Source organism: Schistocerca americana, chromosome 1 (assembly GCF_021461395.2).
Source record: "Schistocerca americana isolate TAMUIC-IGC-003095 chromosome 1, iqSchAmer2.1, whole genome shotgun sequence".
NCBI lineage: Eukaryota > Metazoa > Arthropoda > Insecta > Orthoptera > Acrididae > Schistocerca > Schistocerca americana.
This window is the reverse complement of record NC_060119.1, coordinates 198,422,273-198,443,839: the sequence shown is the minus strand read 5'-3', so window position 1 is coordinate 198,443,839 and position 21,567 is coordinate 198,422,273.

The window sequence follows — 21,567 nt, the reverse complement described above, 5'->3', positions numbered from 1 at the left end:
ATCTCTGGATGTTGGCCTCCCAGAGAATGATTTGCGGGCAGTCCTCCGCCGAAAAGTTTTTGCGCTTTGGGACGCTGAATGGCGCGATCGGATCACACCCAATAAACTCCGTGCCGTTAAGGAGACGACGACTGTGTGACGGTCATCCATGCGAGCCAACCGCAGGGACTCAGTCGTCCTTTGTCGGCTCCGCATTGGCCACTCCCGGCTAACACACAGTTATTTACTGCGCCGGGAGGACCCTCCTGTATGTCGCTGCGGGGCGGCTTTGACAGTGGCCCACATTCTGTTGGCCTGCCCCCTTTTAGCTGTGGTCAGGCAGACATTTGCGCAGCCTGATACGCTCCCTGCCGTTTTATCTGATGATCCTGTTATGGCTGCCTTAGTTTTACGTTTTATTAGGGCAGGGAGTTTTATTCTTTAATCTGAGTGTTTCTGTTTTATTTTATTGTTTTGTGTTGATTCTGGTCTTTGGCCTCCGGTTTTAAACTAAGTTTTTAATGTGTTTTCGGTGGTTAGCTTTTCCCTTTTTTTTGTTCCTATGGTCGGCCAACCACCGTCACACTCCGTGTGATTTTATTTCGTTTTGTCTGGTCCTTGTCTATGTTTCTTTTGTTCTGTGTCGTCTGTCTCCTATTCTGTTGAACACTTTTTATTCTCTGTGGGTATTTTTAGTATTTTGGAAAAAGGGACCGATGACTTCTGCAGTTTGGTCCCTTTAATCCTTAAACCAACCATCGCCATCTGACTGCTACATCGATCTGCAACATGAATATACTTACTCTGTTTTACTATACTCTATTAGCTGCTGGTGGGCTTTCATAATAAGTGGCTGTATTTATTACCAAAGCTGACTTTATTCTTTAATAGCCAAGCTGACGTTATTCTTTAATTAATTTGACTGAAGTTACGTAATTCAGAGTCAAACTTTTTCTTGACAACAATAAAATTTCTGAAAAGTTTTACGTTGATGCTTTTTGGGATGGATTATAATGAGTAATGCAACACTGCTGGCAAAAATTAATTACATTCTGAAAACGTTTCAAATATTTACTGTTTGTAATGAAATGATTTTACAAACGTTCAAGTGGGACTTACTTTTTACAATAATCTTACAACTAGCATTGCGCAAACATACCTTCAGTAGCCTTGAGTTTCGCAAAGAAAATAATTCAATAATATTAGTTGCTCTTATGATAATAGTTAGTTGATGTCTCTGTACATCCGTTTATAATCTCTCGTAAATCATAGCTGGTGGCTCGCAGGCACACTACTCCACTCAACCTCTCGCTTCAGACCTGCTACCAATTCGCTTCCGTCTCACTTACTACTGACATCCTACGAACGCTAAAGTGCGGTCTCTCCTGCCAACAATGTTTTCTGGTGCAGACAATCCCTGCTACCATTAAAAAATGTATCAATGCGCGGTCTTTCCCGCTCTTTTCTTAAAATGTATCCGTACGCGGTTTCTCCCGCCCTTTTTTAAATTATATCAGCAATACTTTGGTGCAGACATTCCCTGCTACCACAATTAGTTCCAACATGACAAATATTAATTATTCCTACTTAAACCTACTAATAAAATATAAACATCTTTCATAAATTATGATTTGACAATAGAAATATACACGTCTTACAACTGTTACAACATACCTGACCGTCAGCAATGACAGAAGCGGGAATAGGAATCCTCGATTTTTTCTTAACTATACTGTTATTCGCGCCATCTGTCATAAATTTCCTGTAAAGAGTGAATTTTCCGGAAATATTTCAACAAATAAACTGTCAGAGTTAATACATGAACGACAGTTGTTCGAAGAGCCAAACCGTAGTATCACAATGAATGTCTACTACCTACAAGAAGTTTGCTGCAGCGGCACTGCAGGTGTTAGAGAACTTCCACAAAATAAATATTGACCAAATATTTAGTCTCATTTCTCGTATTATTCCAGACGCAGATAACTGACACTTCAATTTACGTTTCATGGTAGTAAAGGACGAGTTGTCGCTTGTAACAGATTTCTGCGTTATCGTTTTATAAATCAATGCCACATCATCGATCAATACATTAAACTCAACTACCAAAATCTTTTTGACGAGAATAACAGTGAATGCTCGACTGTGGACTTGTTTAACGACACAGACTACAAATATTTCGCATGTGAACTGACAGAGGGGAAACGACGATACCATAAATGGCTATTTATGAGGAGGAGAATAGTTTCGCTATTCTTCTGCAATGCTAAGTGGTAGTGTCAGGTTGTTGACGTCAGATAAATGGGAATGGAAAGACTATTACGGAAGATGGAGGTGTATCAGTCTGGATGCTATCGTCGGGAAATGATCTCTCAACGATAGATCAATGAAATGAGTACTTTGCTGTGAGTAAGAATCACAGCAAAAGATAGAGCCTGTATCCACGATGGGAGAAGCATTTAAGCGTATTACACATGTCTTTGAGCAAATGCACTAAGCGATCTATATTATTCTAACTGCTCTTTACCATTATTATTATTATTATTATTATTATTATTTATTGCACTGTTGTTAACGTTTCTGTAATAACTTTAGTATGTGTCATTCCTGGTCAGATCTAAGATAGAGCCTTAAGGTCATAATCTGCTCAAACTAAATAAGCAATAAAAAATAAATAAAACCTACTGACAAAAAATATTGAAAAAATTTTTACAGTGAGCCCTGGTTCCACCTAAATCGTTAGGTGCTGTAATGTCATAGCAGATGATTGTGCAGTTTAAACGGTGGAAGAAAAAATCTTGTACATTGAGGTGTCATGCATGACTAAATTCATACGAGGGTCTAACGGTAGGTTTACTTCCATCGTACTGTTTCGTTTTCTTTTGTCCTAAAGTATTTGAAAACACGCTGAACTCACGCTGTACTTTGACGGTTTACGACCATTCTATTAGCGTCATTCGCGTTTACTTGTGAAAGGAGACACTATCACCGTCATTACCAACTCAGATTCTCTTTTGAACCTTCCGTTATATTTCTCTCACAGTAATGTACGCTGCAAAACGCAGCTAACGGTAAGCTGCACGCTGTCACATTTTTTCAATACTAGTTTTGTCGGCTAAATATACCTACACAACAAACAGCTTTTCGGTACGACCATTAAGAGTTACGAAAAATAAGTAGCGTGTGCAGTTCAAAACTTTCCTGACGTAATAACTGCTTCGTTGGTTCACGGGCACTCGTCGGATAATGGGGAAGCTGCTCAGTATTTCGATCATCGTCAGGCGCTTCCTGCCTTGTTGATGCAATGGCTCGTCATTATATACGCTGACTCGCTTGAAAAGCACAGGCGCCAAGGGTTGAGGTTATAACGTTGTCGTAGACGAATCACAGAGCACGGCGACGTCTAGTGCCCCCATCCGGACAAACTGGTCAAGGGTTTCTCATTCGCGATGCGGTAAAAGCGTGTCCGCAGGCAGTGTTGGCGGTCAGTTTTAGTGTTCGGTCTTTGATTCTCGGTCTGTGTTGACACGGATTCGTTAGTCTGCGGCCGACAGTGGCTTATTACCGCCAGTGCTGGTTCCCATGCCTTGCTGAGTTGAAATCCCGTGTCTCTATTGATCAGGTCGTTACTTATGCGAATTTCATTGTTTCCTTGCTAATGGAGTCCTAGTACGTGGAAGTCCATGCTGTCCCCCGTGTGAAGACAGTGTTAAGCCACAGTAGACTTTTGTGGGTGACCGAGTCTGGTGTGACGTCTATGTTCAGCACATCTGTCCTTAACAGTGAGACACGTCTGGACAACGTATGATTTTCCACGCTGACACGGGATTTTATATACCCATGGTTTCCTTAGACCTAGGTTGTCGTTAACAGAACCCGGCATAGTTTGCACTCGTGCTGGAGGGTGGAAGACACATTTTATTTGATGTCTTTTGCACAGCTGACCAATCTTAAAGGACACGCCACCAACATACAGTAGAAAAACCTTCCTTGTGGAGTTCTGTTTCTTCTGGCTGTTCTTGAGCTTTAGTGTGTGCAGGTTTAAATGCATTAAGGGTCTGTTTGAGTACCCGACTTGTACAAACACAGCGAAGATAGCTAACATCTGCTGATGAGCTCCCTGCATCTGAGATAGTTCTAGCCCTATGAACGACAGTCCCCAACACGCCACTGCGTTGGGATAGGTGATGGCAGCTCCTAGCTCGTAGATGCGCGCCAGTGTCAGTCGGTTTGCGAAACACACTGTGACCCAAAGAACCATCTTCTTTTCTGCGGACGAAACCATAAAAAAACGGGTAGTCTCCATTTTTCTCCACTTCCATGGTGAAGCAAATGCTGGGATGGAGGGAGTTTAGATGTTCAGAGATGCAGGAAGCGTTGCTGCGGCGTGTGGCCAAATTACAAAAGTGTAGTCCACACTTTTCCAGAAACATTTAGGTTTCACACCACTGACTGAAGGGCTTTTACCTCGAACTCTTCCATAAAAGGTTAGACAGTGGGAGGCAAGGTGTTGCCCTTAGTAACACCGTCAGTCTGCTCAAAATGTTGTTGTTTAAATGAAAAGTAAATCGAGGTAAGCATATGTTTGAATAGGTGTAAGATGTCCTCCTCCAACCTAGTTCCTATCAGTTGTAATGTATCCACCATGCTAGTGTGAACACGGAGACCACATCGAAACTCACTAATACATCAGCTGGTTCTAGACGCAAAGTCTTCAGTCGTTGGATAAAATCTTCTGTGTTTCGAATGTGATGTTCACGTTTTCCTACCATTGGGCTTAGAAGAGAATTCAGATGTTTCACCAAGTAATGTGTTGGAGCTCCTCTATTGCTCTTGATGGGGCAAGAGGAACACCTTCCTTACGAATTTTAGGTAGGCCATAAAGTCGTGGCGGAACTGGCGCTTCTCTTTTTAGGATTTTCACGAAACTGGCTGGATTTGAGGAGCGCGGATGTCTTCCGTTGCACTGCATCGGTTGTATACTTTTAGAGAGGTGATACAGCGAATTCTGCAGGAAATCCGTCACCTTGCCGAAATAAGATGCTACAGGCAGAATAACACAATCGTTTCCATTTTCAGCAGGTAAAATAAATATTAGTGTGTCTTCTCTTAAGGAACGGAGAGCTTTCCTTCCTTCAGTGTTGATGATCTGCTCCGTTGCCAGCGTCCTGGTCATGGCTCTGCGAGAATCTCTCGTTGTTTCTTAAGCAGTCGCACTTGGAGATTTCAAGACACTTCGTTCAGTGACACTGATTAAATCCTTGATAGACAAGGACTTTGGAGTGGGAGCAAAATTGGACCTTTTTCTAACATAGATATCGCAGAGTCATTCAGTTGTTTATCTGTGAAATTAAACGCAGCACGTCTGCATGGTTTACGTTGTTGCGATGACTGGCGCGTAAGGCGACGGAACTTGGAAATCTGACGCTCCTCGGCCTGCTGCCGCGAACTCGTAGCAACGTCCGCCCAAGCACTCCCAGGAGTCCGCTGATAGACGCGACGATGTATTCAGATGTAGCGAAAGCAAACTTCTGGGACTAATTCTCGCCTGGTATAACGGATTCTTTCTCTCACAAATGCCATGCTGGCTCGTTGTTTGATCCTCTTGTCGGTTGCAGAGTCTGTGTAACGAGTGAACTTGCCGAATGTCGGTACAGTTTGCTGGTCCAAACATCTCAGTAAAAACGCGAGAGAGCACAACAGTCTGTTTCTCTTCTTGCGGAGTTTGTCGCACTCACGTTCTCTGCTGATCAATATATGCATCTTTCACAACATTATCCGACGGCGCGCCCGAGAACCAATGAAGCAGTTACTACACCGGGAAAGTCTTAAACAGCACATTTGGTACATCTACGGGAAGGAGATGGTCAGGACACCATTAAATAAAATTTTTTATGACATATTTGACTCCTGACGAGAAGAATGATCGCTGGATATATATTCTGTCTGGTACCATGATCAAATATTCCTTGTTGTTGCTGATACTTGTGGTTTTCGAGAGTTGGTTTGTTGCACAGGGGTGACTTCGTAGATGTTGGTCAACCGTTACGTCATTATGACCTAAACTAGATACCAGTGAATGTTTCGCCTTTCAAAACGTTTTCGTTAAATCCATACTATGTTAATTCCTTACACTTGGCTGCAAGTCAGTGCCTTGAAATATAAACTTAGTTCAACAAGGCGCTATCGAATGATTCCTCGAACAACAGCTTTTCCTCAGTGTTATAAAACTTTTCTTTTGTATTGTATAGACCTGTAACTTACATTGGCAAAGATGCGAAGCAAAAAGGTCTCCAACAGAACACTAGAACACTGAACAAACCACCACACATATACACAGTCTGTCATTTTAACTACAGTGCGTCTCTTTTACTGTTTGTTGATATATCTCTATAGAATGGAATAAAAGTTGCAGTCAAGCTATGTTTACAAATGTCAGTCGCAAGCTACTGAAAAATAAGTTCAAATATGTGTGAAATCTTATGGGACTTAACTGCTAAGGTCATCAGCCCCTAAACTTACACACTACTTAACCTAAACTATTGTAAGGACAAACACACACCCATGCCCGAGGGAGGATTCGAACCTTCGCGGGGAACAGCCGCACAGTCCATGACTACAGCGGCTTGGACCGCTCGGCTAATCCCGCGTGGCGAAAGCTACTGACATTGTACCGTTGGTGCTAAATGTTTTCGCACACCTGTGGGCTTCGGGAGCGGTAAGGCGCAGAACAACAGCTCCCCCTCCCCCCCCCCCCCCTCCCCCTATAAGCGCGTTGATAGCTGTGTTCACTAAGCAATTACTTGCTTGTGTTTCAGCACTGAAGTTGCGATTGAGTCTAGGACATTAACTGACGAAGCTTTCATGATACATCCGAGAAAGACCCATTTGTACTTAGGATATATAAATGCAACGACTGTGGTTCGTAGAACGTATTGGATTTTCGTTTTGGAATTAAAGTACTGTCAAAAAAATTTCTAAATCAGTTGTTCATCCATTGACGTTGTAATTTAATAACCTGAAACTTGGTTCATTTTAGGTAACACAGAAAGCTTTTATAGAACACAATACGTCAGGTGATACAAGTGTTGGGAAGAAGAAACTTACCGACGGTAGAAATGTTGTAAGGGGTTCACCACCCTGCTGGAGCAAATGTAATTTCGATGTATTGTTCACGCGCTCAATACATAGAAATTACATTTGCTCCAGCAGGGTGGTGGACCCTTTACAATGTATTTTGCAGTAAGGTGAGATACTCTAGATTTTTCTTGGTTACATATGTGTAGTTACATTTTTAATTCTCATAATTTGTGGAAAACAAATTTAATTGTACTGATGGTCTAACGTTAAGTTCCTTCACTGAAATACGTTATTGGGGGGGGGGGGGGGGGGGAGGGGGGGGGGAGTGTAAGAAATCAGTTTTATATCACACGTATATTCATTCCATCCAATGGAGTTAAAAGCATCTGCCCTCATTGTCGTCTGGAGACTGGTTAAACGACTCAGTTCATTCTCTGGAAAGATATCTAGGAAAAACGACTAAAGGCAGTTTCCTACCAAGAAACCTTCCGTAATCAAGTCATGGCCGTTACCATCAACTAGAAGTACTTACTATCTCTAACGGGTGAAGTTGTTTCTAGGTCGTACGCAAGCAACAAAATATTATCTATAGGAGCAACATGCCTAGTAAAATAACACGGATTGTTAGCAACTACTGCATTGATGGCAGCTCCGAAATTAACACAGAATTTCTTAAATAACACCACATATTCTCGCCAAATCTCCCTGCCATTGATAAAACACAAAGTAAAAACTGTCAATGAGCTTTACGACTACAAAAGGCCACTACTCGGGTTTAATCGAATAAACTACCCAACATTTTCCAGACAAAGAGAACGATGTACCAGTACTGTACGGACAAATTCATTACTTCGAGTCTCTATTGCGTGATATGATGTATAAGTCAGAACCGGGTGCAATAAATGTATCTACGTTGTTTCTCAACGGTTCCCCGCTTGAAGTTTAAGGCTGTTACGCAGTTCCCCTCGCATTCCCTTCAGTGTGACGGCCTTGTCACGTGATGATTCATATCTGGCGCTCAGGTACAGACAGCGACGCAGCGACAGTCGATTTGTCGTGTTCTGCACCGACGATCTAACAGATACCGCTACTAACGGTACCAGTCATTTGCAATGGTGGTTGGCTATGAAAATGCAAATGGAGTAATCTTTCTGTAACACTGAAAAACGATGTAATCATTCACTTAATACTGTTGTCGCAAAATTACCAACCAGGCATTCCTTTCCATTTTGTGAAAGCCTCAGATAAACATCCTTCACCTAATTATGAATACTACACAGAACATTTTACTGAAATACATACGTGACACGCTCTGTTGTACATGACAGCAGTTCTGGGTCAGTTTCTTGTGCTCCTCCTTAGGAACGTGTCACTGCTAGCCCCTGACCCCTGTCTTCCTCTTCCGATTTTTCGCTGTGCAGTCACGAGTGAAATCCAAGGGTAGTGGTTAAATAATTATGTGGGGTTGAATTCTGGACACGTCAGCTACTGCCAGCTCCATAGCAGTATACAGTGTGTTCCGAAACTGTTAATTCAATTTAATAGAGCATATAGAGAACATGAAACACATTTCGATAAGGAACGTGATGTTAAGAAACATTTTGTTAGTGGTGCTGCCGTAAGGTGCTGGGTCGGTGTCATTGACGGGGAATATGTACAGAGATTCAGATTTAAATAATCTACGTGTATGGGCACCTCTAAATCTACGAGGTACACAACCTCGTCCTCAACAGCAGTGACTGTGTGGTTATGTATGGACCAGCATTCTCATTGATAGGTTGAATGGACCGTACATTTTTCCACACCGCCTCAACAGATGGAGATATCGCATATTCAAGGAATATGGTTTGCTAGAACTGCTGGAGGATATACCTTTGTCTGTTAGACAAATGATGTATTCACAGAACAAAGGGGGTGCCAGCCCATGTCAGCACTGCTGTGAGGAATAATCTGAGAGCCGCCTTCGGGACTCGATGGATGGGCAAAGCTGGCCCTGTAGCCTGGCCACCCAGGTCACCTCACCTCGCGCGTCTGGATTTCTTCCTTTGGGTGCAGCTGGTGTATGAAACCGGAAGAAGTCGTCATCGCTAGGATTGTCGTCCATTGGGAATGTCACGAATCTTGGAATGGATACGGCAGCCAACGGTCCTACTATGTATTGCTTTCAAATAGGCCATGGGTCGCGCATTCGAACAGTTTCTATGAATACCACTGCTGTAGTTACCATGTTAAATTACGCTACGTATAAATATCCCTAGGATCAGAAATTGCCGTCGCAAGAATGTAGCTAAACTATTTTTTTTTATGTTCTGTTCCACCTGTATTAATTTGAACGAGCCGTTTCGCATCATCCTCTATATTCTTTCACATACGTGTATTTACTGTTGATAGTAGTGAGTGTCAGTAGTCCGTGCAAAGCACCCACACATACTTACACTATGGAGTTCATGTACTTTATGGCATCTTCTCAGCCGTCAGTATCCATTCCCCCCCAGAATGGTTTCTTCCGCCTCCAATCTATGACTTTGTACGGTTCTACGTCTGTGCTGTTCCCCCGTCTAGATTTTCTAGTGTGTCCCTCTCCCTCCCCGTTATCAGTCCTGCCTGACGTCTCCTACGTGGACAAAAACCCTATCAGGTAATTTTTTTCTTATCTGCTGACTGTCAATGATACTTCTTAGTATCCGGCAGCAGTATTCCGCGTTTTCCCTGGGCTAGTCACATGGCTTCTTAACGCACCCCAAGAAAAAAACTTGAAATATTTAGTTTTACTCGTAAGCTATTCAGACGCTAACTGATTCAAGACAATTTGCGCGCACTGGACGCTGCGTTAAATATGAATTGCATGGGAAATACACCAGTTTACCAAGACAATCATTTGTTGCTATAGCCTACCTACATACGCAGAAATATCCTTAATATAGTACACGGTGGAGCTGTTTGCAAAGAACAGATAAGCAGTATACAAAAATTTAATAAAATCTCAGCAGCACTACAACTGCTGCTTAAGGTGGGGCCGACATGGAGCCGGAGAGGCGCCACAGGACATTTTAATTTCCACTGTCTATACTTTTACAAATAAATCCATAAAACTTTAACAGCAAGACCAGGAAGGATTTAGGATTCACACTCATAGCAGTGGAAGTTCAAAAACATATCAAAATATTTTTTTTTCCCATGTGAAATTTCGTAATTTTTTCACTTGCTATTGGTTGCATTTGTTGCTGTAGGTACAGTTTTCTTCATAAGAGAGATTCTTCGATGAATTTTGCACAGCGTACAAACCATACTTGCAGGTGTATGAAACTATATAATTTGTTACTTATGAAAAAATGAATGGGCTGTTAAATTTTAAACTTCATGATTCGAAAGAAAACTCAAATCTTATAAAACTTCCTGGCAGATTAAAACTGGGTGCCCGACCGAGACTCGAACTCGGGACCTTTGCCTTTCGCGGGCAAGTTCTCTACCAACTGAGCTACCGAAGCACGACTCACGCCCGGTACTCACAGCTTTACTTCTGCTAGTACCTCGTCTCCTACCTTTCATATCAGCGCACACTCCGCTGCAGAGTGAAAATCTCATTCTCAAATCTTATAGTTAATTACCTCAATTTTTACTACAGTTTTAATAGATTTGGAAAATTTGTATGCTGTGCAAAATTCATCGAAGAATCTCTTACTTACGAAAAAACTGTAGACTACCTACAGCAACAAATGCAGCCAATAGCAAGAGAAAAAAATGAGGAAATTTCGCATGTAAACTTGAAAACTTTATTTTGTTGTGTTGTGGAACTTCCACTGCTCAGAGTGTGAATTCTGAATCCTTCCTGGTCACGCTGACAAAGTTTTATGAATTTATCTGTATAAGTATAGACAGTAGAAATTAAAATGTCGTGTGCTGCCCCTCCTGCTCAAGTAGGCCCGTTTGACGTCCTACCCCACCCCGTTTTTTAAGTGTTATAAAGCAGTTTGCTGATGACTGAAATAAAATCATTGTCTGCCAAAGTTACATTCGGAATGACAGTGTGTCCCACCCACAGAAACTGCCGCAGCGGAAGAGCAGCTGGCACTTCAGTAGGGCGCGGACTCCCTTCAGGGCGACCCACTGCTCCGTTCCTACGGGCCTGTTTTTAACGATTATTTGAAATCTTTTTCTTTCAGTTTAAATCAATTTTGCAGAATGAATGCATCTTTAATTCATCATTCGTTTGTTGTTTACCAACTGCTTTGACCGTGATGGCCATATCAAATGTTCAACAAATTAAACTGCGTGTAACACTGACAGCCATTGGATTAACAGTGGAAATCTCCATCACGCCACAGCGTCACTCTCTGCACAACTTGAGCCCACATCAGAATGAGTTCGTTTTCCCTCTAACGTTATTCCAATGACTGTAAGAAGCAGATGACACTCTGATTTTTGAAGTACTTGGTGATCGACATGCACCACACAGCCGATAGTGCACACGTAAATGGTGGAAAGAAACTCTCGCTTTAAAATTTTAAACAGCCGAGAATTGTAATAATGTTTTCGTCTTCGACACGTTCTGTGCCACCGCAGAACCAAGTGCAAGAACACTGACATTAATTTATGCCTAACGGCGGCTCATGACGTGGTTCATGAACAATTTACTGATCCACGTAACTGCTCTTGCATTTATCGTGGCTTCGCTTCATTGTGAAGACAGTTAAAGGATAAGTCTTCATGCCAAGGGTCTGTCAGCCCGAACCTGTCTGACGTCGGAAAATACTGCTGACTGACGTTTGAGTCCGTCACGGAGTCTGTAGTCAACAGAGAGTCACATGGTACTGTATTCGTAAACGAATCTCAGCAAGTCTTCAGCTCAAGACGAACCAGTAGGAATGAGAAGGTCGATCTCAAGTGAACTGACCTGACTACATACAATGCTTCTCCGTAGCTATATGCACTACTGGCCATTAAAATTGCTACACCACGAAGATGACGTGCTACAGACGCGAAATTTAACCGACAGGAAGAAGATGAACTAATTTGCAAATTACTAGCTTTTCAGAGCATTCACACAAGGTTGGCGCAGGTGGCGTCACCTACAATATGCTGAAATTAGGAAAATTTCCAGCTGATTCCTCATACACAAACAGCAGTTCACCGGCGTTGCCTGGTGAAACGTTGTTGTGATGCCTCGTGTAAGGAGGAGAAATGCGTACCATCACGTTTCCGACTTTGATAAAGGTCAGATTGTAGCCTGTCGCGATTGCAGTTCATCGTATCACGACACTGCTGCTCGCGTTGGTCGAGATCAAATGACTGTTAGAAGAATATGGAATCGGTGGGTTCAGGAGGGTAGTACGGAACGCCGTGCTGGATCCCAACGGCCTCGTATCACTAGCAGTCGAGATGACAGGCATCTTATCCGCATCGCTGTAATGGATCGTGCAGCCACGTCTCGATCCCTGAGTCAACAGATGGGGACGTTCGCAAGACGACAACCATCTGTACGAACAGTTCGACGACGTTTTCAGCAGCATGGACTATCAGCTCATAGACCATGGCTGCGGTTACCCATGACGCTGCATCACAGACAGGAGGCCCGCAATGGTGTACTCAACGGTGAACCTGGGTACACGAATGGCAAAACGTCATTTTTTCGGATGGATCCAGGTTCTGTTTACATCATCATGATGGTCGCATCCGTGTTTGGCGACCTCGCGGTGAACGCACATGGGAAACATGTATTCGTCATCGCCATACTGGCGTATCACCCGGCGTGATGGTATAGGGCGCCATTGGTTACACGTCTCGGTCACGTCTTGTTCGCATTGACGGCACTTCGAACAGTGAACGTTACATTTCAGATGTGTTACGACCCGTGGTTCTACCCTTCATTCGATCCCTGTGAAAATCTACATTTTAGCAGGATAATGCGCGACCGCATGTTGCAGGTCCTGTACGGGCCTTTCTGGATACAGAAAATGTTCGACTGCTGCTCTGACCAGCACATTCTCCAGATCTCTCACCAACTGAAAACGTCTGGTCAATGGTGGACGGGCAACTGGCTCGTCACAATACGCCAGTCACTACTCTTGATGAACTGTAGTATCGTGTTGAAGCTGCATGGGCAGCTGTAACTATACAGGCCATCCAAGCTCTGTTTGACTCAATGGCCAGGTGTATCAAGGCCGTTATTACGGCCAGAGGTGGTTGTTCTGGGCACTGATTTCTCAGGATCTATGCACCCAAATTGCGTGAAAGTTCTAGTATAATATATTTGTCCAATGAATACCCGTTTATCATCTGCATTTCTTCTTCGTGTAGCAATTTTAATGGCCAGTAGTGTAAATTACGGCTCGCTGCACTACGGTAATGAAGAGGAGACGGACAACTGATCTTGGGTGCGCCTGTATCGGCTTCTGAGGTCCATCCAGGAAAGGTCGCTTCCCCCACCATGAGCGTTACCCGTTCGTGAGTTTACAGACAGGCTATAGCGGAGTACGAAGGAGCAGAAGCGACGTAAAGCTACATTTTAGCATAATATGCCTTCAGTCATAACAAATCAGCAACATTTCACCTGCTGTTTTAATGTAACTAATCTGACTAAACGTCGTATGCCTTCCTCTTGACTCCTCCTCCAGCAGGGACTGGCATCAGACAACACTGGCTGAGTTGCGGCTGGGTGGGGGAGAGGTCGGGAGGGGAGTTGCTCTGTAACGGGCTGAAGGCTGCAGCGGCTGACCAATGACGTCAGGCGTCACTCTCCCACTGCAACAGCTATCTCTGACGGGCCATGTAACGTGTGACAACAGGGGGTTTCCTTTCTTACAAAGGAAACTCCCCTACCCCTACTCCACCTATCATATTTAGTTGTACACGGGTCCAGCGGACAGCCCGTCAAAATCAGAACACAGATCAAGCATCAAAACAATCAAAACAGGGAAGAAGGTATACTGAACTGTAAAATAAATAAATTAATTAATTAATTAAATAGTTAGTTTCTAGCTGAAATCTAGATCTGGCAATAAAATTTATAAACGACGACTGACAGCTGAAATCTATTATTTAGAATTAATACAACAGTCGCTGCGTGCAACAGCCTTCTGATTGGAAGGTAACCTGATAAAATAAAATATGTGACGTGAGGGAGTTTTGAACACGACTCGTCTGCTTAGTAGTCCAACACCCTGACCACTTTTTTTTCTCTCATTTTGTTCGTTATTGATCGTTGTACTTGCTCGGGGCGGACGTCCCTTCATGTTCATCGTTGATTCATTCACTCAGTTTGTTTACTACAGAGGGCAGCTAACCCTCTGCCGAACACGCTGAGCTATCGTGCCGGCTAACCAGGATGCCATGGCTCTTCCAGCGCCTTTAAATGTCCCACTTGTTAAGGCTTGGCCGTTCACTGTTTCTATTTTGCTTTCCTTTTCGCGGTTCAGTACACCTTCTTCCTGTTTTTATGCTTGATCTGTGTTCAGTTTTTGACTGGCTATCGACTCTGCCAGCGTATCAATAAATCTGAAAGGGGGGGGGGGGGAGATGCGACGAAGAGTTTCCCTTGTTAGTATACTGCCCTTAAACTGTCACTCCTTTCTTCTGCGAGACAGAACAGTTCTACATTATACACTATCCTGGTCAATTATGCACACTGAGAAAAAAAAAGAGACGTGGGTATGTGGAACATCTGCTGCCCAGACCTGGAATTTTTAGCCTGATATTAGTAATACTACAGGCCGTGCACCAGATCATTTATCTAAAATTAAACGCTGCCCGTATGTATCTGCACACTGCGTCGCCACTAATTTAAAGCTAGCGTCGGAGAGGAGCCTGTACTAAGTTGTGAAACATTCGGTAGAAGCACCTTCTGACGTAGAGTGGAGACAGGCTCTCTCGGTGATGACTTCACCAACAGACTGTAGTAACCACAGCAAATAGTTATTCGAGGGGCGAGAAAAAAGGACATAGGTTCGTATATGGACTTCCCTGCTGTTAACTACTCTTCATGGTGTTCGTAACAACTTCCACTACTGTTAAGACTCCACAAATGGCAAGATTTCCACCTAATTGAGAACGGACAATAGGAATTTTCAGTACCAACATTCTGATTCATTCAAGGTGGACATTCAGCCACCAATCGGTTAGATAAAGTACTTGGAAGTTTCATTTTGTTTGTTGTAAAATGCTTGAATATTATGATTAGTTTTGTGTTCTGTACTGAACGAATATATGCCGTAAGTCACTTCACATAGGCCAAATGAATGGTTTTACTTTATTTATATCAACGAAGCGTCTCTATACCGACATCACAGAGGACGAAGATAGTAGTATAACAGCTGTAGCTGCAATCTCTAGTACTTTCACAGCTTCTTTTGTTTTGTCTCTACATTTGTTCGCTATTTTATAACTGCTAACATTGGACGTAAATGAAGATGTTATAAACTAAAGACCACTTGGGTAACATTCTTTCAAGGCATTAAGATACTTTTCCCAAGACACTTGTGAAATGGGATTTACCTGAAAGACACCTCTAGCCTAAGTAAAAGAAAGATTCTGGTTGAGAGAAGTAATTTGACTGGCGATGTAAATACTTGATACAAAAAGAAGCCGTTAACTCAAGTTTCGTTTCCTATTACAACCCACTGTTGCTGACCCCAAACCAACATGCATCCTACCCCTGAGATGGCGTGGTAAAATGGGATGAATTTAATAGGCTTACGAGCATAAAATCCAGCCGGGTTTAATCGCTGTGAAAGGTTTCTGGCAGGTACACGTCTGCCGCTAGCGTTTGCATGATTAAGAGAGATTTGCCTATGGAGAAGGTAAGGTGTGTCTTCCTTTCCTTCACTAGGACTACGTATGTATCCTCTTGTGGTGTTTTAGGTCGTCTACGACAGTTTGCACGCTTTCCCATAGCTTTTCAACCTTCAGTGGCGCTTCTTAGATCGCGGAATGACACTTTTTGACACACTCATTACTGTGGCCACTGTAGGTTACACTCTGACTGCTTTCGAGCCGTCTAACTACTCGTCCACGATCTAATCGGTTTCACAATCACCTTCGTCAAACATCGTGCTACGTGAACCGTCGAATGCATGCACAGCTTTCGTGCACAGGCTTCACTGCAGTTAAGACGTTCCACCCTCTACATTTCCTTGTACCACCATCAGTCAGCTGTTCCGTAGCATATGTCAGGTGTTTCTTAGCAGGTGTTAGCTGTTCCTTACAAATTGCCAAGCGATGTACTTAAGTAGTGAAGCTGACATTTTTTGTAGTACTTGCGGCTTTTAGAATCGGGTGCTGTAAGATTTAATTTTGCTCATAGTGACCTGTCGTTCTGCATCATCCTCGCACACACGCAGGTCTTAACAGGCTTCGGTATGCTCCTTTAACATATATTTGCAATTTAGCTTAAAGTGTTACATTCATATTAATATTGCACAGTCGACGATAGTATTTATTTTGTTGAAATAAATGGTTGGAATTCCGTCGTAAGTTGCTTTAAGAAATAGCTTTTAGTTACCGGTGGTGACTAGTTTGAGACATTGTGGCCATTCACAGACCATACTTGATGGATACTTGAATGTATTTCAGTTACTTACGAAGATGAGTGGTTTGAGAACGGACAAAATGTCCGAAACTGGTCACCACCGATAAATAAGACTTCTCAATGAAAAATGACTTGCTCCCACCTTTATTTAGTAAAAATGAAGTGCGGCCGCAATTACTTACTCAAATGTTTACAAAGAGGTTCTTACATCTGGCATGTCTTGGGGAGTCAATACATCTCTTAATTTATGACCAATTTTGAGCCTGATGGCGTGCTATATGACACAAACTCAATCATTTGAAAATGGCATAAAAGGCCGAAACTTGGGTCGTAATTACATAAACAAAACTAGTCAAATGGCGGTGTTTTCATCTAAAAATTATTGTATAACTTGCTCAGCAACACCAGAATCGGTTTACCGTACAAAAGAGTTTTTGTAACGGTAGTGCCACTGACACGTCGTCTTGCTCAAGTCGTATTTCGTAAGAATTCGTGCCCTTTGTGGTTTGTAATGACTGGTGTTCTACCACGTGTTAATAATTATTTCACTTGCAAAGCTGATTTCTTCAAGTACTCTTTACCCGGTTAATTCACTACATTCGGTTGATGAAGTCCATTCTCGCATTTAATACATTTTGTGAGTTCCCTCTTCAACTAAAGAAACTTTTCTTCACTGTTTCGCATCTCCAGCCTGCATGCTGCACATGCAAATAAGCTTGTTTCCTCATATCCGTGCATCATATAAATTCATGGATCCCATTATCTGTGCAGTAGTGTGGGTGCAGTGATATCTGCAAGACAAATATTGTTGTGGGAAACTGTCCCAAATCTAGCGCTTAGACTGCCAGCACATGTTCGTTACCCGCCGAATTAAGAGTGAATAATAGTTGAGCTTGTTCATAGTACTATTTCCTTTTAAATGAACTCCCACATGTATATCCATTCTCCCATTTTCTAGAACGCAGATTTTTTTAAGATTATTAGTTTTACGTTTTTCTTTTAATTCTTCCTATGTGCACTAATTTCAAAGGCCACAAACCATCAGTCAGGACACAGTACGCCTCTGAGCTGTTACGTTAATGAACTGAAGAAAAGGATGATTATCACGTAGTTTGATTGTAGGTCGCAGTATGTGTTGTCACTTTGAATGAATTCTGTCTCTTCTGAATACGTCCATCCGTGAACATGTTCTCACTCCCCTTCGTTTAGATTACCTCTGTTGCATTAATTATGATCTGTGATGCAGATTACGAGCATATGTGCCAAATTTTGTGTAATAGATCCAAAGTGCTTATCGGATCCAATAGAGAACCACCATGTACCAAGCTCCCAACATACACTGAGATGACAAATGCCGCGGGGGGAAGGGGCTAAAAAGTCAGTTTTCTGTCACACGTATACTCATTTCGCAAAATGCAGTTACAAATCTCTGGCGTTGCCTTCGGTCACAAACAGGTACAAATACTCAGTTCCTTCTCAGGACAAACATCTAGGAAGACGGCATTTTGCTGCCCCGAAATCTCTCGCAAGGGACAATCATGGCCGTTAGAGACGACTAGGAGTACTACCAGCTCTAACGGTCTTCGGTAAACAGGAGAATATACCTTCCATAACAACATGCCCAGTAAAGCAGCGCAAATTCTCACCAGTTTTTATATCGATGACTCCTCTAAAATAACACAGAACTTCTTAAATACCATCGTATCGTCCCACCAAATCCTTTCCATCCCCGCTCCCGTTTGTGAAAAACGTAATTTAAAAATAAACAATCAACAAATATAGTTTTACGGTTACAAAAATATAAAAACCTACTATTCGAATTTTATGGATCAGAGTACTAGAGATTTTCCCAACAAAGAATACGGCTTTCACTACTATATGGACAAAGTCATTACTCGGAGTCTGGTGCGTGATGTGACGTACAAGGCAATACTTCATGAAGTGGTGCGTAATGTGACGTACAAGGCAATACTTCATGTAGTGGCCATGTTTCTACGCCGTTTCACAACTTTCCCCTTCCCGCCTTGCAGTTGTGAACAGTTGCGCAACACACTTCACCCTGTCTTCGTTATCTTGTAGCACCATCTGCTACCCAGGTATAGAGAGGGACGAGGTGACCTTCCGATCACCTCTGTTCCAGACTGCACGATCGACGGTGCTGTCGGCGGTAGGCATTAGTAGTAGCAGTGGGTAGAGAAAATGCAAAATTTGCAGTATTTGGTGCAGTGAAAATAAAATGTAGTTATTCATTTATTATTTTTTTGTGTCACAGTGTGCTAATCAACATACCGGTAAATTTTATGACAGCCTCCAATCAATATCCCACACTTCATTTTGAATGATGCTTCATAGGCTTCACTGACATACATTACTGAAAAGATTGCGGTCCCTGACGACAATTCTCAATCAGCTTGCTGCGCTCTTGCTTGGGAACATTTGTCACAGATTGCCTGTCATGAGGGCTTTGCGGGAGCAGTCTTCTGTGATGCCAATGTGACAGATACACAGCTGAGGGATTCAAGAGATCACGCTGGATTCTGGACGTTCCACCTACTGGCAGTTTAATAGCAGTCTCTGGTGCAATGTGTATTTGCTGCTCCCAGTTGTCACAGAACCGCCAGTCAGTGGGAACAATCCATACCGATGTAGATTATAAAGATTATGAACAGCGTGGTGTCTTCTCACTGAAATGTTTATTCCCCAACCTGGATGACATCTTCAGATAGTAGTGGCGCTGTAAGCTACTCTCCGTCCTGTGACTCAGTATTGACCCCAGATATTTGCGTGTCCAGAGTATTCAAAGTCGCTTTCCCTGGCCCTAGCAGCCTGCGATCAAAAACCGAACGCCATCTCTTACTGAGACAAACACGCAGTTACAATCACAGAACTACTCTTTGTCAGCAGACCCTCCTTAATACCGGACGCCAACAATCTGCCTTTTTTAAACGTCTCATACACTCCTGGAAATGGAAAAAAGAACACATTGACAGCGATGTGTCAGACCCACCATACTTGCTCCGGACACTGCGAGAGGGCTGTACAAACAATGATCACACGCACGGCACAGCGGACACACCAGGAACCGTGGTGTTGGCCGTCGAATGGCGCTAGCTGCGCAGCATTTGTGCACCGCCACCGTCAGTGTCAGCCAGTTTGCCGTGGCTTACGGAGCTCCATCGCAGTCTTTAACACTGGTAGCATGCCGCGACAGCGTGGACGTGAACCGTATGTGCAGTTGACGGACTTTGAGCGAGGGCGTATAGTGGGCATGCGGGAGGCCGGGTGGACGTACCGCCGAATTGCTCAACACGTGGGGCGTGAGGTGTCCACAGTACATCGATGTTGTCGCCAGTGGTCGGCGGAAGGTGCACGTGCCCGTCGACCTGGGACCGGACCGCAGCGACGCACGGATGCACGCCAAGACCGTAGGATCCTACGCAGTGCCGTAGGGGACCGCACCGCCACTTCCCGGCAAATTAGGGACACTGTTGCTTCTGGGGTATCGGCGAGGACCATTCGCAACCGTCTCCATGAAGCTGGGGTACGGTCCCGCACACCGTTAGGCCGTCTTCCGCTCACGCCCGAACATCGTGCAGCCCGCCTCCAGTGGTGTCGCGACAGGCGTGAATGGAGGGACGAATGGAGACGTGTCGTCTTCAGCGATGAGAGTCGCTTCTGCCTTGGTGCCAATGATGGTCGTATGCGTGTTTGGCGCCGTGCAGGTGAGCGCCACAATCAGGACTGCATACGACCGAGGCACACAGGGCCAACACCCGGCATCATGGTGTGGGGAGCGATCTCCTACACTGGCCGTACACCACTGGTGATCGTCGAGGGGACACTGAATAGTGCACGGTACATCCAAACCGTCATCGAACCCATCGTTCTACCATTCCTAGACCGGCAAGGGAACTTGCTGTTCCAACAGGACAGTGCACGTCCGCATGTATCCCGTGCCACCCAACGTGCTCTAGAAGGTGTAAGTCAACTACCCTGGCCAGCAAGATCTCCGGATCTGTCCCCCATTGAGCATGTTTGGGACTGGATGAAGCGTCGTCTCACGCGGTCTGCACGTCCAGCACGAACGCTGGTCCAACTGAGGCGCCAGGTGGAAATGGCATGGCAAGCCGTTCCACAGGACTACATCCAGCATCTCTACGATCGTCTCCATGGGAGAATAGCAGCCTGCATTGCTGCGAAAGGTGGATATACACTGTACTAGTGCCGACATTGTGCATGCTCTGTTGCCTGTGTCTATGTGCCTGTGGGTCTGTCAGTGTGATCATGTGATGTATCTGACCCCAGGAATGTGTCAATAAAGTTTCCCCTTCCTGGGACAATGAATTCACGGTGTTATTATTTCAATTTCCAGGAGTGTAGTTTCGTAACACAACCATTACAAAATGCTTTATGAAAACACTTTTAATGGGCGAATTCTTCTAATCGTAACTGACTCAGCACATTTTGCGTGCACCGGACGAAGTGTTCGTGCGTTTGCGCTGCAAGCACTCTGCTTACACCTCGTAGGCATGGCGTGGCGGTGATGAAACTGGCCCACTGAGGACGAGTTTGGTCGGCGCCTTTAAAGCTGCACGGCCGCTGCTCGCTACGATCCTCGCCAGGCGAGGATATCAAACTGGTTATTATTTGGGGCAGCTACGGTCGCCACACGTCCTGAAACTGGAGCTGTGGTTGGCTGCTTCAAGGTCACTGCAGCTGCGCCATTGTTTGCAGAACTGCTTTCTGGTTTCTCGCACACCACGTACCTACATATATCAGATTGGTGCATGCTGGTATTCCAGACGTTACGGCTTCATTTATCGATTGTCGTTTTTTATTTGTAGTTAACTGTTGCTATTTGAGTTTACATGAACTACACTTACATGCGACACATATTCCTAAAGACGCTGTCGTGTTTACATGTTAAGGTCTCAAGCGGATTTACTAGCCCACATAACTATAACGTATGAAAAACAGCTATTCCAGTT